The sequence below is a fragment of the Triticum dicoccoides genome, chromosome 7A, assembly GCF_002162155.2.
Source record: "Triticum dicoccoides isolate Atlit2015 ecotype Zavitan chromosome 7A, WEW_v2.0, whole genome shotgun sequence".
Classification (NCBI taxonomy): Eukaryota; Viridiplantae; Streptophyta; class Magnoliopsida; order Poales; family Poaceae; genus Triticum; species Triticum dicoccoides.
Window position 1 is genome coordinate 722,007,304 of NC_041392.1, and position 11,748 is coordinate 722,019,051.

Genomic DNA, 11,748 nt, shown 5'->3' on the forward strand with positions numbered 1-11,748 from the left:
TTGCAAACTTCTCTACTAGTATCATCAAGTTTTTTTTGTGATAGCATCCAGCACAACAAAGTGCTCCTTAAGTTCTTCAGTAAAATACTTATTGTGCTCAAATTGTGTAGTCATATATTCCCTAGTAATTCTCTCAATTTCAAGCAAATATTTGGGTAAGGAACATCATAATATTTTCTTTGAGGCATCATGACTACGCAAATAAGAAAACACACAAAAACAGATCTGGCAAGAAAACGGCAAAAGAAAAAGAGAGGTGAATAAAACGACAAATTTTGTGAAGTGGGGAAGAGGAAAACGAGAGGAAAATGAGAAATGATGTAAATTGCGAGGAGATGAGATTTGTGATTAGGAACCTGGTTATGTAGAAGATCCTCCCTGACAGCGGCACGAGAAATTCCTTTTGATTGCTCCCTGACTATAGACCAGAAAACTCCTGTCTGCTAGGACTACATCGGTATTTCCCCAAAGAGGAGGGGATGATGTAGCACATCGAAGGTAGGTATTTCCCTCAGTGATGAAACCAAGGTTATTGAACCAGTAGGAGAACCAAGCAACACAACATAAACAGCACCTGCACACAAAAAACAACACCTCGCAACCTGACGTGTTAAAGGGGTTGTCGATCCCTTTCGAGTAACGATGCCAGAAATATGTAATAGATTGAAATAATAGATCATAAATAAAATAAAGTGCAGCAAAGTATTTTTGTATTTTCGGTTTAAAAGATCTGAATAAAAATGCAAAGGAAAAGTAGATCGCAAGAAAATATATGAGGAAGAAGACCCGGGGGCCGTAGGTTTCACTAGTGGCTTCTCTCGAGAAAGATAGCAAATGAGGGGTAAACAAATTACCGTTGGGCAATTGATAGAACCTCAAATAATTATGATGATATCCATGCAATGATCATTACATAGGCATCACATCCAAGATTAGTAGACCGACTCCTGCCTGCATCTACTACTATTACTCCACACATTGACCGCTATCCAGCATGCATCTAGTGTATTAAGTTCATGCAAAAACAGAGCAATGCAATAAGAACGATGACATGATGTAGACAAGATCCGTTAATCTATTTCGTAGATATAGATCTCATCTTTTTATCCTTAGTAGCAACGATATATACGTGTCGGTTCCCTTTTTGTCACTGGGATCAAGCACCGTAAGATCAAACCCACTACTGGGCACCTCTTCCCATTGCAAGATAAATAGATCAAGTTGGCCAAACAAAAACCAAATATCAGAGAAGAAATATGAGGCTATAAGAGAATATGCGTATAAGAGATCAAGGATACTCAAATAACTTTCATGGATATAAAAAGATATGACTGATCATAAACTCAAAGTTCATCAGATCCCAACAAACACACCGCAAAAAGAGTTACATCATATGGATCTCCAAGAGACCATTGTATTGAGAATCAAGAGAGAGAGAGAGTTGAATCCATCTAGCTACTAACTACGGACCCGAAGGTCTACAAAGAACTTCTCACGCATCATTGGAGAGGCACCAATGGAGGTGGTGAACCCCATCTGAGATGGTGTCTAGATTGGATATTGTGGTTCTGGACTCTGCGGCGGCTGGATGAATATTTCGTAAACTCCCCTAGGGTTCTGGTATTTTGGGGGTATTTATAGAGTAAAGAGGCGGTCCGGGGGCACCCGAGGTGGGCACAACCCACCAGGGTGCGCCTGGGCCTGCTGGCGCACCCTGGTGGGTTGTCCCCTCCTCGTGACTCCCCCCGAGGTGCAACCAGGGCCCATCATGTTCCTTCTGGTCCATAAAAAATCTCCGTAAAGTTTCGTGGCATTTGGACTCCGTCTGATATTGATTTTCTGCGATGTAAAAAACACGGAAAAAAAGGAACTGTCACTTGGCACTATGTCAATAGGTTAGTACCGAAAAATGATATAAAATGATTATAAAATATCCAAGATTGATAATATAACAACATGGAACAATCAAAAATTTAGAGACGTATTAGGCGTCAATGGATAGCCGGACCGGCAAGGATGATGCAGATCTCTCTCCTAATGATGGGTTAGCGGTTCGATGATGATGGCAGCTTTCGAAACGTGTGCATGTGGTGTATGCTTTAGGTCTGCTGCACCGGTAGTTGCTTCCAATATGTTATCTGGATGGATCAGCTATGACACCGGTTTTAGATCTGGCGAGTGAGAGCACTCCACATTATCGAGTTTGCAGGTGTGAGTGGTAGCTTCGGGTGGCTTGATGTATATATGTTCTAGTTAGTGTTGAATAATTAATAAAGATAATTGTATGCATCGATTGATGCAGATCTCGGGGGTTTAACCTCCTTTTCCAAAAAAACACTCTACAAATGCCTCTAGGCCATTCTCCCTCCTATCCTCTCACTGCGCCTCCACTGGAGGGCCGCAAACAAAGACCTGGCGGGGCGTTTCGTGCGCATCAGGGCTCACCTGGTGATGCATGCATGATAGTGGTGTGTGGCACTCAATGGAGTGGTGCGAGCGCGCATTGGGCGCGGAGGTGCATGCTATGCCGGGATGCTGGCTAGGGCCGACTAGGTGTGTTTATGGTGGTGGCGCTGTTGGGTGAGGGTGTGACCCAGCAAGTGTTCAACAATAATGCCTTCAAGAAGGAATGATGATCAAGGGCCATTGCCACTGGATCCAATCACTAGAGGCCAGAATCTATGTTTTCACCAAGAAGATCAAGTTCGAACATATCCTGTCAAAGACTCAAATACGGTAATAACCCAATAACATTGTTGCTAGATATAACCCACTAGGGTTAGACCTTGGGGTTTCACCACGAAGCTCGATAACATGTTCTCAAGAAGCACCACCAAATCGGGTTTGTCGTATGTTGTCGCCACCACTCTTCTGTGATCCCAACAACTAAAGGCGCTTGGCTAGAAATTCCACCGTCGTCACTGCACAGCCATGCCTTCTCTGTCAAGCCGCTATCCGTAGATCACATCTCAATGCCGAAGGCAAGCTTGTCGGTGTGAGAGCGACCACACTTCACAAAGGAGCCTTTCGGTTGCATCCGACAACCTCTCCAAAACGAGCTGCCCACCGTACGAACTATATTTAGAGAGAGGAACCCTAACCAAGAGCCATCAGTGGTCGCCTCAATCTGCAGATCGAGTGCTATAGCACCACCACACACATTAACTTGCTGCCTCATCCTAGGGAACCGATTGGAGGAGAGACTGCCGCACCGGTGTGACCTCGCCGATTGCCCACAAGGGTACCAGCTGATCAGGTGGCCGCATGCTTGCCGCTCCGTCTTCCTGTCTCAGAACTGCGGTGTTACCATGATCTGCCGCTCCAACTTCGAGCGCCGACTAAGGAAAAGTATACTGTATGTACGCATATACATCGGCAAGTCAAACAATGAAAAGTGTGCCATGATAGTTATACCCTATGTATACCAGTAGTTGTCCGTGCTGAATAGTAGGACCTAGCTAGCTATGATGGTTGTCACTATACATTGTCAATCGTTCTTTCTATGCTTCGGGATTTTTCTTTTTGTGCCTTTGCTAGCATGCTTCTTTGTGTGTATTGGCTGTGTGCATCTTAGTTATGCAGAGGCCAGGTGTAGCTCATTATAATTGTATCCTCGATGCTATATTTTGAGTCAATAAAGCCACTCTTTATCGAAAAAAGCTAAAGAGCCGCCACATTAACTCTCAAAAGACTTGTCCTGATTTGAATGACAAGGTCAAGGAAATTACACATGATCCAGCTTTTGTTGCAGAATATCATGTTCACACCGGGAGTAGTACATTTCGTGCCGTTTACTAGCTAGAGCAAAAGAAATGTAAACTTCAATAGTCATTTTGTGCCTTTCTTCTAGCTACTAATACATATAGGTTGAAAGATATACTATGGAAGAGGTGATCACAACACATATATGTGACATTCTAAAAAAACACATACATGTGACCAGTCTCAATTGCGACTAGAAATATATTTCATATGTGGTTTGTACATCGTGTTCAGAGAACTGAGCATTAATTTTAATTCACTTCCAATAATTTTTGTCCACTTTCTGGACCGTGTGCAGTCGACACATATTCCATTGACTAGGTAGATCCTGTCAAAGCAAAAGCCATGGGTCAAATTAAACATTTAATGACATTAGCACTCACTCAAAGCAGTTCATACACTCCTAGTCAATGTAATCAAGTCGTGCAAAATTTAATTTTAATAATTATACATGTAATAGTTTCTCATTAGATGTCATGATCGCTCTAATTGATGCAATTTCTACAATTCCCGCTCCGTATGCCTCTATAAGAATAAAATTTTCTGCAAGCATTTGGCATCATAGTTCAATCTACCTCACAAATGGTTAAGCTTATGGCGTCCAACAACAAGAATGAAAAGGCGAAGGGTGAGCTTCTTACCATTGCACTGACTAAGTACATAGTACCAGTGGCGAATCCAGAACGAAATTAGAGGGTGGGCTCAAAGTTAACGGCAGAAAAAAATGAAACGTTCCTTTCAAGAGAAACAACATCATCTCGTAATTCTTTTATCCAAATGAGCTGAGAATATCACAGAATACTACCGGAAGCATCTAGTGTTGACTCTAATTGTTTTGGGATTTTTGAAAAATATTAAATTTTGAGCTGAAATTTGAATTTGTACAGCTAAATAACCATTATCTCCTTGTCCTTTTGCCGAAATGTAATCAAACTTTCCCAGAATACTAACTAAAGCATGCAGTATTCATTTAAACATACCAGAAAGGTTCATACAATTCACAGACCACGGCATCAAAGTACGAGAGAAGCAATAACAAAAGACAATGAGATGTTGCTTCTTACTACTGGTTAGTACTGCTACTGGTATTGTAGTTATAGAATAGCTTCACACCAAAATATAGAGATGTATGCCCAAGATCCCTCGCTCAAGTCACCAACCACAAGCCATCTGTCCAAATTAGCACACTTGTTAGTGATACAACAATAAGTCATGCACATGTAAGTATTAAAACTAGTAACACTAACATATATACCTCTAAGGAATCACATTAAACTCATAAGGCAAATGTCCTTTCCGATCACTCATTTTCTAAAATTGTATCATGATTTTGTCATCGTGAGTGCTTCTGAATATCTCTTTCTCACAATAGCACACCATTAAATCATTTAGCCAATCATTTGATAGTTTGTTGCGCAAATCTGTCTTGATGATCTTCATTGCTGAAAATATTCGCTCAACTGACGAAGTTGCTACAGGAAGAATGAGTGTCAACTCAATGAGGCGATATACCAAATGGAAAGTTGTGTGTTTCGTTGTTTCAACCATCAAACGAGCAAGTGTGGACATCCCGGCATCCATTAAATTCATCACTTATCCTAATGTTCATAAGGAATCTGGGGAGGTGTACTCTTAGCAACAACCGGTCAGCTTCTATGAAGTCCTCATCATAAATTTTAGCAAGACGAATAAGTTTGTCAACGTCAAACTTTGCAAAGTTGTTTGCTGGATTAAGACAAGACATGCAATCCAATAACTCGGTGGAAACTTCATTAAATCAGTGATTCATCTCGGTGATAGTTGCATCAATGGCAACATTGAATATGCTAACCTTGTAACAGTGAAGCCGAGTCACCTTCTTAGTGCGAACAGATTGGCCCATTGTTCCAACAAGATCATCCATGTTTGGCACATCAATATCATGTGTTTCACAAAAGTTCTTGGCTTGGCAAAATAAAGGCTCCCAACCATTGTCCCTCATGTCCTGCAAGCTTTCTTTCACATCCAAGATCAAACGCATGGCCTCAACAATATTTTGATTATTCCTTTGCAAAGCTTGGGATAGTTGATTTGTGTTGCTCATAAAGTTTATTAAGAAGAACATGATCAACACAAATTCAAAGCATTCCATGTTTTTAAGCAAACCTCTAGCTCCACCTTGGCATGTGTGTTCCCGAGCATCAGCCACAACAATTCCTAGCACATCCACCACAGCATTCCACATTGTGAATATACGAAGCAAGGTTTTGAGGTGTGAGCCCCAACAAGTATCTCCTCGTCTTGTTATGTTAGATTCTTGATGCAACCCGGTACCGGCTGAAATCTTTCCATTCTCCATCAAATCTAACAATTCATCTTGATGTTTGGCAAGTAATGCATCTTTCCTTTTACAAGATGAACACACTTGAGTCACTATCAAGGGAATATAATTGAAGAAATCAGTAATAGCAGGACAACATTGAGCAACGGTGACAACCACCAATTGTAACTGGTGAGCAAAGCAATGAACATAGAATGCATACGGAGCTTCATCTCTAACCAATTTTTGCAAACCATTGAACTCCCCTCTCATATTTGAAGCCCCATCATAACCCTGACCACGTAGCCTGGAAATTGACAAACCATGATATTCCAACACATCAACTAAAGCTTCTTTAATTCCAGCAGATGTGCAATATGTGATGTGCTTAATGGCAAGGAATCTCTCTTGGAGCCCTCCATGATCATCTAGAAATCTACGTGCATCACGAAATCAGATTAGTAAACATTACTAGTGCAATATAAAAACACTAAAAGATGGTATGTGTTACCTCAAACTCACCGCCATTTGCTCCTTTATTGAACAATCTCTAGCCTCATCAATAAGTATTGAGAAATTCTTATCTCCAATGTCATTCTTAATAACTTTGGTTACCTCCATCGCACAAGCTGTAGCAAGGTCCTTTTGGGTGTCAGAACAAATCATTTGTGCATTTCCAGCCCCCTTGTCAAATGCATCCTTCACATCTTCCTTCTTGTCCTTATACCAGCCAATAACTCTCTAAAATTGCCCTTGTTGATGGAAGTGGAGGATTCATCATGCCCACGAAAAGCTTCACCTTGTGCTATGAGATACCTTGCACAATCCAATGGTGCAGTTAGGCGGATTTTATAAGATATCTCAGCCTCTTTGCTGTACACTCAGAATTTGGTAGCCACACTTGCTCGTTGATTGTTGAAATCATCACAATCTCCCCTAGCAATGTTGTGGTAACTAGATTGACCACCAACATGCTTTTCAAAACTAGCTAAACCTGTTTTCCAACAAGTGTACCCATTTTTTGTGAAAACATCATTGCCAAATCTAATGGCTTGGGATGGTTTCTTGAAAAGGAAGCAATGAAAGCAAAACGCAGCCTCCTTATCCACACTATATTCCAACCAATCAAAATTGTCAAACCACGCACGCTGAAAGGATCTCCAAATTTTACCATCTTTTGTCTTCTTGAATTTATGCCCAATAGCTTTGTTTCGCTTGTTCAACAAATAAGCTCTTCTCACATCACTTCTTATTTCAGGGGCATAATCTTCTATTGGTATTCTAAGTCCTGGATCAGCAATAATTTGACTTGGATGAAATTCTAGTATAGGCATTCTTGGTTGGTTTGTACTCTCATCAAATGTGGTGTCATTTCTCTCATTGCTTGGAGTTGAGGGATCAGGTCTCTCATTAGTTGAAGTAGGAACTATGGTCACTACAGCCAGGGAAAGGGGATCTGGGTTCACATTCGCTGGGATCAGTGGACTGGCTGGGATAGGATCAGGTTCGGCACGAGGAGTACTTGAACTACTTCAAAAAAACTGTTTATGCTTGTATTTTTTCTCTTCATCTCTGCAAATCTGCAAATAATTTGCATAGGAATAGGACTTAAATTAATTAAGATAACATGAACTAACAAGTAGCAACTACAAATGTACCAAAATTATTGATTCAAATTACCCAGCCGGCCAGCAGTGAGCACACGTCAACGCCTCAACTCCTTCAGCAGCAGGCAGCAGCAACAGCAGCAGTACGCCTCCGATTCTCCGACTTAAAGGCTTGGCTGGCACTTGGCAGTCTGGCATCGAGCAGCAGCCGGCCGCCGGCGGTCGATGGCCAGCTAGGGTTGGCCGCGGCCAGTTGGCGCCTTGGCTCGTCGCCGTCGTCGGAGAGGCGCGCGCGCTTAGCTGCTGGCGCGGTGCTCCGGCAGTCCGACGCCCCGGCCGGTTGCATGGTCCGCCGCCGTCCGCCCCAACGCCGACGAACGCTTGGTCTGGGGCCCGGATGCGCGTGTCGGCGTGTGGATTGTGCGGCGTGCGTGGAGGCTGGAACCCTCGATGCGTGCTTCGTTGCTCTGGTGTGGCCGTGTGGGCTGTTCTGCTGGTGCCTCTGTCGGGCTAATGGGCTGACCTGAAAAGAAGAGTAGTATTAAAAAAATAATACATTTTTTTGGAGGGCAGGCTAGAGCCCTATGAAGCCCACCTACTTGACTCGCCACAGCATAGTACCCCTATATCGCATGCATGCTACTGTACTTACTAACTAGCTACTCCATTTATCTTTATCTTTATCTTTACCTAATATTAAAGGATGGAGACTTTCACACCTACTTGACTCACCACTGCATAATACCCCTATATCGCATGCATGCTACTGTACTAACTAACTAGCTACTTCATTTATCTTTATCTTTATCTTCATTTATCTTTCATAGTTCTCCATAGGCTTAATAGTTTTCTTATACACCGACCCATATATGTGTTCCCAGCCCATTATTTGAACAAACTATTATGGGCCGAGGTAGGCCTCCTCTCATTTTTTCAAAAATCAATGGAGGAGCAACGAAAAAATATAGGACCATGGGGCAATCGAACTCGAAACCTCGCCATCACGTATAGATCATGGGAGCCAACTCAGCTATGGTATGGTATGTGATAGGAAACAGATCGTTTTGCTATAAATAGTCCCACCTCGCTCCTTTCGATCAAGTTCCACCAAGTTTTATATGTTTCTGAGTTGAAACCGATAAGCCGCCTATTAAGGAATCAAAAGGAGGAGGAGCGAGAGGAAAAGAAGTAAGAGAAAAAACTTCCTTTCCTGAGTTATGACTTATGAAGGAAAGAAAATATAGTCATTGCCATGAACCACGGAGGAAAGGAATTAAAGTAAGGGAGAGAGAAGGCCATGCATATGGAATGAATAAGCCAGAAAGGAAACGAATTCTACATGGCCATTGATGGGGGTGTGAGAGAATAAATTAAGAAGGCCAGGAGTGGAATGGAATTATAGCCATAGGATATATTTGCGCTGGTTACTACAGAATGCAAGAGGCACATAAGTTCTCAAATAATTTCATGTCATCCGCACAAGTAGAGGCAGTAATGAGTAGAGGGATAAATATATACCCTAGGTATTTTAGGGGACCAACTAAAATAGGTTTCTGAGTTCTGCATTTTCTAAAGCTCTCTTTGCATTGGCTGAAGGAGGGAATTTTTAATGTATAAGGCATACAAACTTGACCTAAATAAGTGATCTTGTAATTCTAGAAAAGTTTCCAGATAAATTAAATCACGTGTATGGCCAAAATATTGTCTCTATGGCTGAGATATTATAACTTAAAAAACATGATAAATTAAACTACATGTATGGCCAAATTATTGCTTCAGGTACTGTACAAAAGTTTCCTACAAAAAAGGTATTGTACAAGGTGAACTTCACGTGCGTGTACATAAGGATCGACCAGGACAACACTTGATATTACAACAGAACCTTGCAACACAACCCCTGACATTATCATAGTTCTCAATGCACGCCTGCGGTTACATAACTAACAAAGGAACTACATATATAATTTACCAAATAGCTGACAGCCAAGTTCACTAACCAGACATACATAGCACTTACGTTAACATAACAAGGACATGCCCAAGTTCAGAACTCACCACTGCCATCAACCATGACCAGAGCAGGGGTGAATGTGAGCCTACACGTAATTAAGTCCTTAATAACATGGCTGTGCTTCTTCGGCACCGACAAAATCAGCCACTGGTCATGCACTGGGCACACGACTTTGATAGGCAGCACAGATGGTGGGACGCCGCACTGCTTCTCGGTGGCACCCAGAAGTGCGCCAGCGTTTGCCATCTCCGACCGCCGTCGCCAACACAGCAGCGCATGCCCATGGTAGTGCGCCACGAGCGCATCCATTGGAGGGCGTGCACGCTAGGAGCACCTCCGGACATAGACAGGGCTCGCCCCTCCGCCATGCCTCCTGCGGAGAGGACATAGAGATCAAGCTACGACTAACACCATCGGCTGCGAGCAAAGGGGTGTAGCCGACGACAGCGGCACCGTCAATGTAGAACTCGCTATTAGTCACTCTGAGCTGCCCATGGTGAGATCGGAATGGGGCAAAATCTAAGGTGAGGGATTGGTAATTTATATACTGTTTAACTAATTAGTTGACGACCTAGGGGCACGCGCACGCCCTGTTAAATAGAAAAAGTCCCTAGCAAACCAAACAGGGTGAGACTTTTCTGGGACTTTTTGCTAAAAGTCCTTAGAAGCACCTCCTGGAGAGTCTTTTTCAAAAAGTCCCGGGGACTAGAAAAAGTCATAGGACTAGAGAACCAAACACCACCTAAATGGCCTTGTATACATAGACGGAAGGAGTACTAATTGGCGCATAACACACTAGACTGCAGTGAACATATGTACATTACGTGGCATCTGCTTTTTTTCGCAGCAATTTTTATCTAGGTTTCATTCCATGTCCAAAATGAGTTTGCTAAAGTTACTTTGGTCATCTCCCTGTGACCTTGCGTGAATGCAGATCAACCTAGACCTCATTCCCCATCATCGACCAATAGGAATGGGCAGTCATCAGTAAGCAACAGTCAAAGTGGGCATGATAAGGAGTCTCATGGTGCCGGAAAACCGAAGTCTGCAGGAACAAATAACAAGTGAACTATATAGTTTCATACTCATGGATGGTAACAATTTATTGTTCTACTTAAGTACATACTGTGCACCTCAAACACTTTGTCTTATTCAAACCATTCTTGTTTTTTCTCAGCCAAGCTACGATGTGTGTAGCAGTTCAACTAGGCGAAGCATCGAAAAGATCACAGCCGTCTGATGTTCGATCGACATACTCTGTCTTTAAAACAATGAATACTATATGTGTATTGTACTCTCTGATATGTTGATTTTAATTAAGTCGCTACATAGGGAACTAAGAGGAATATATGAATCAGTTACATGTAGCGGTTTGTAATTGCCTCTCGACAAATTTGCACGCTGCACCTAGTCCATATGTATCTTGTGTTGTATTGACTTCACATACATTGTATTTCGGATTTGGGGTTGTACTAATAAGTATTTGAGTGTGTGCAACACATAAAAAGTATTCGTTTATCTCAAAATATTTTACATGGATGTTAAGGAACGAAAAGTGCTCTACCATATGTTGTTGCTCCAAATACTTGGGCGCAGAGCACAGCAAGGCTAGCTAGAACACACGAGCGCTTGCAGCACACGTCACACCTGCAAGGACGATGAAAGGCTCCTGCCCTGGCCCTGTACCTCACATCTAACACGACCTCATGAACGCGCACGGCAGAGCGGGCGCCAGCCCAACTGTAGGTAAGTTTGATTCTCCGGTCTAGGTGGTCGGGTAGGACCAGGCCCGTCTTCTGAAATTTGCAGTCCAGGGCAAAATGAAATATTAGGCCCTATATTGTACAAAATGCATATAACTAAATAACTAATAAAACTTAAACTTACTGTTTTTTGTAATACATTAATCCATGGTTTTTCTGTTTTGTAAAGCAAACAAAAATAATGTGAATGAACTCGTATTCTCGAGACAACAACATAGGAAACACCAAACCTTAATTCGAACGAGCTACTATCTTAAATTTTTTGGAGCACGACAACTTGAGCAACTAGCCAACTATCTTGCCCAA

The 11,748-nt window shown here is 42.3% G+C and overlaps 1 pseudogene; it reads right to left on the reverse strand.

Moving 5' to 3' along the window:
- Positions 1–5,019: 5,019 nt before the first annotated feature.
- Positions 5,020–6,682, reverse strand: LOC119334051 (annotated as a pseudogene).
- Positions 6,683–11,748: the final 5,066 nt, after the last annotated feature.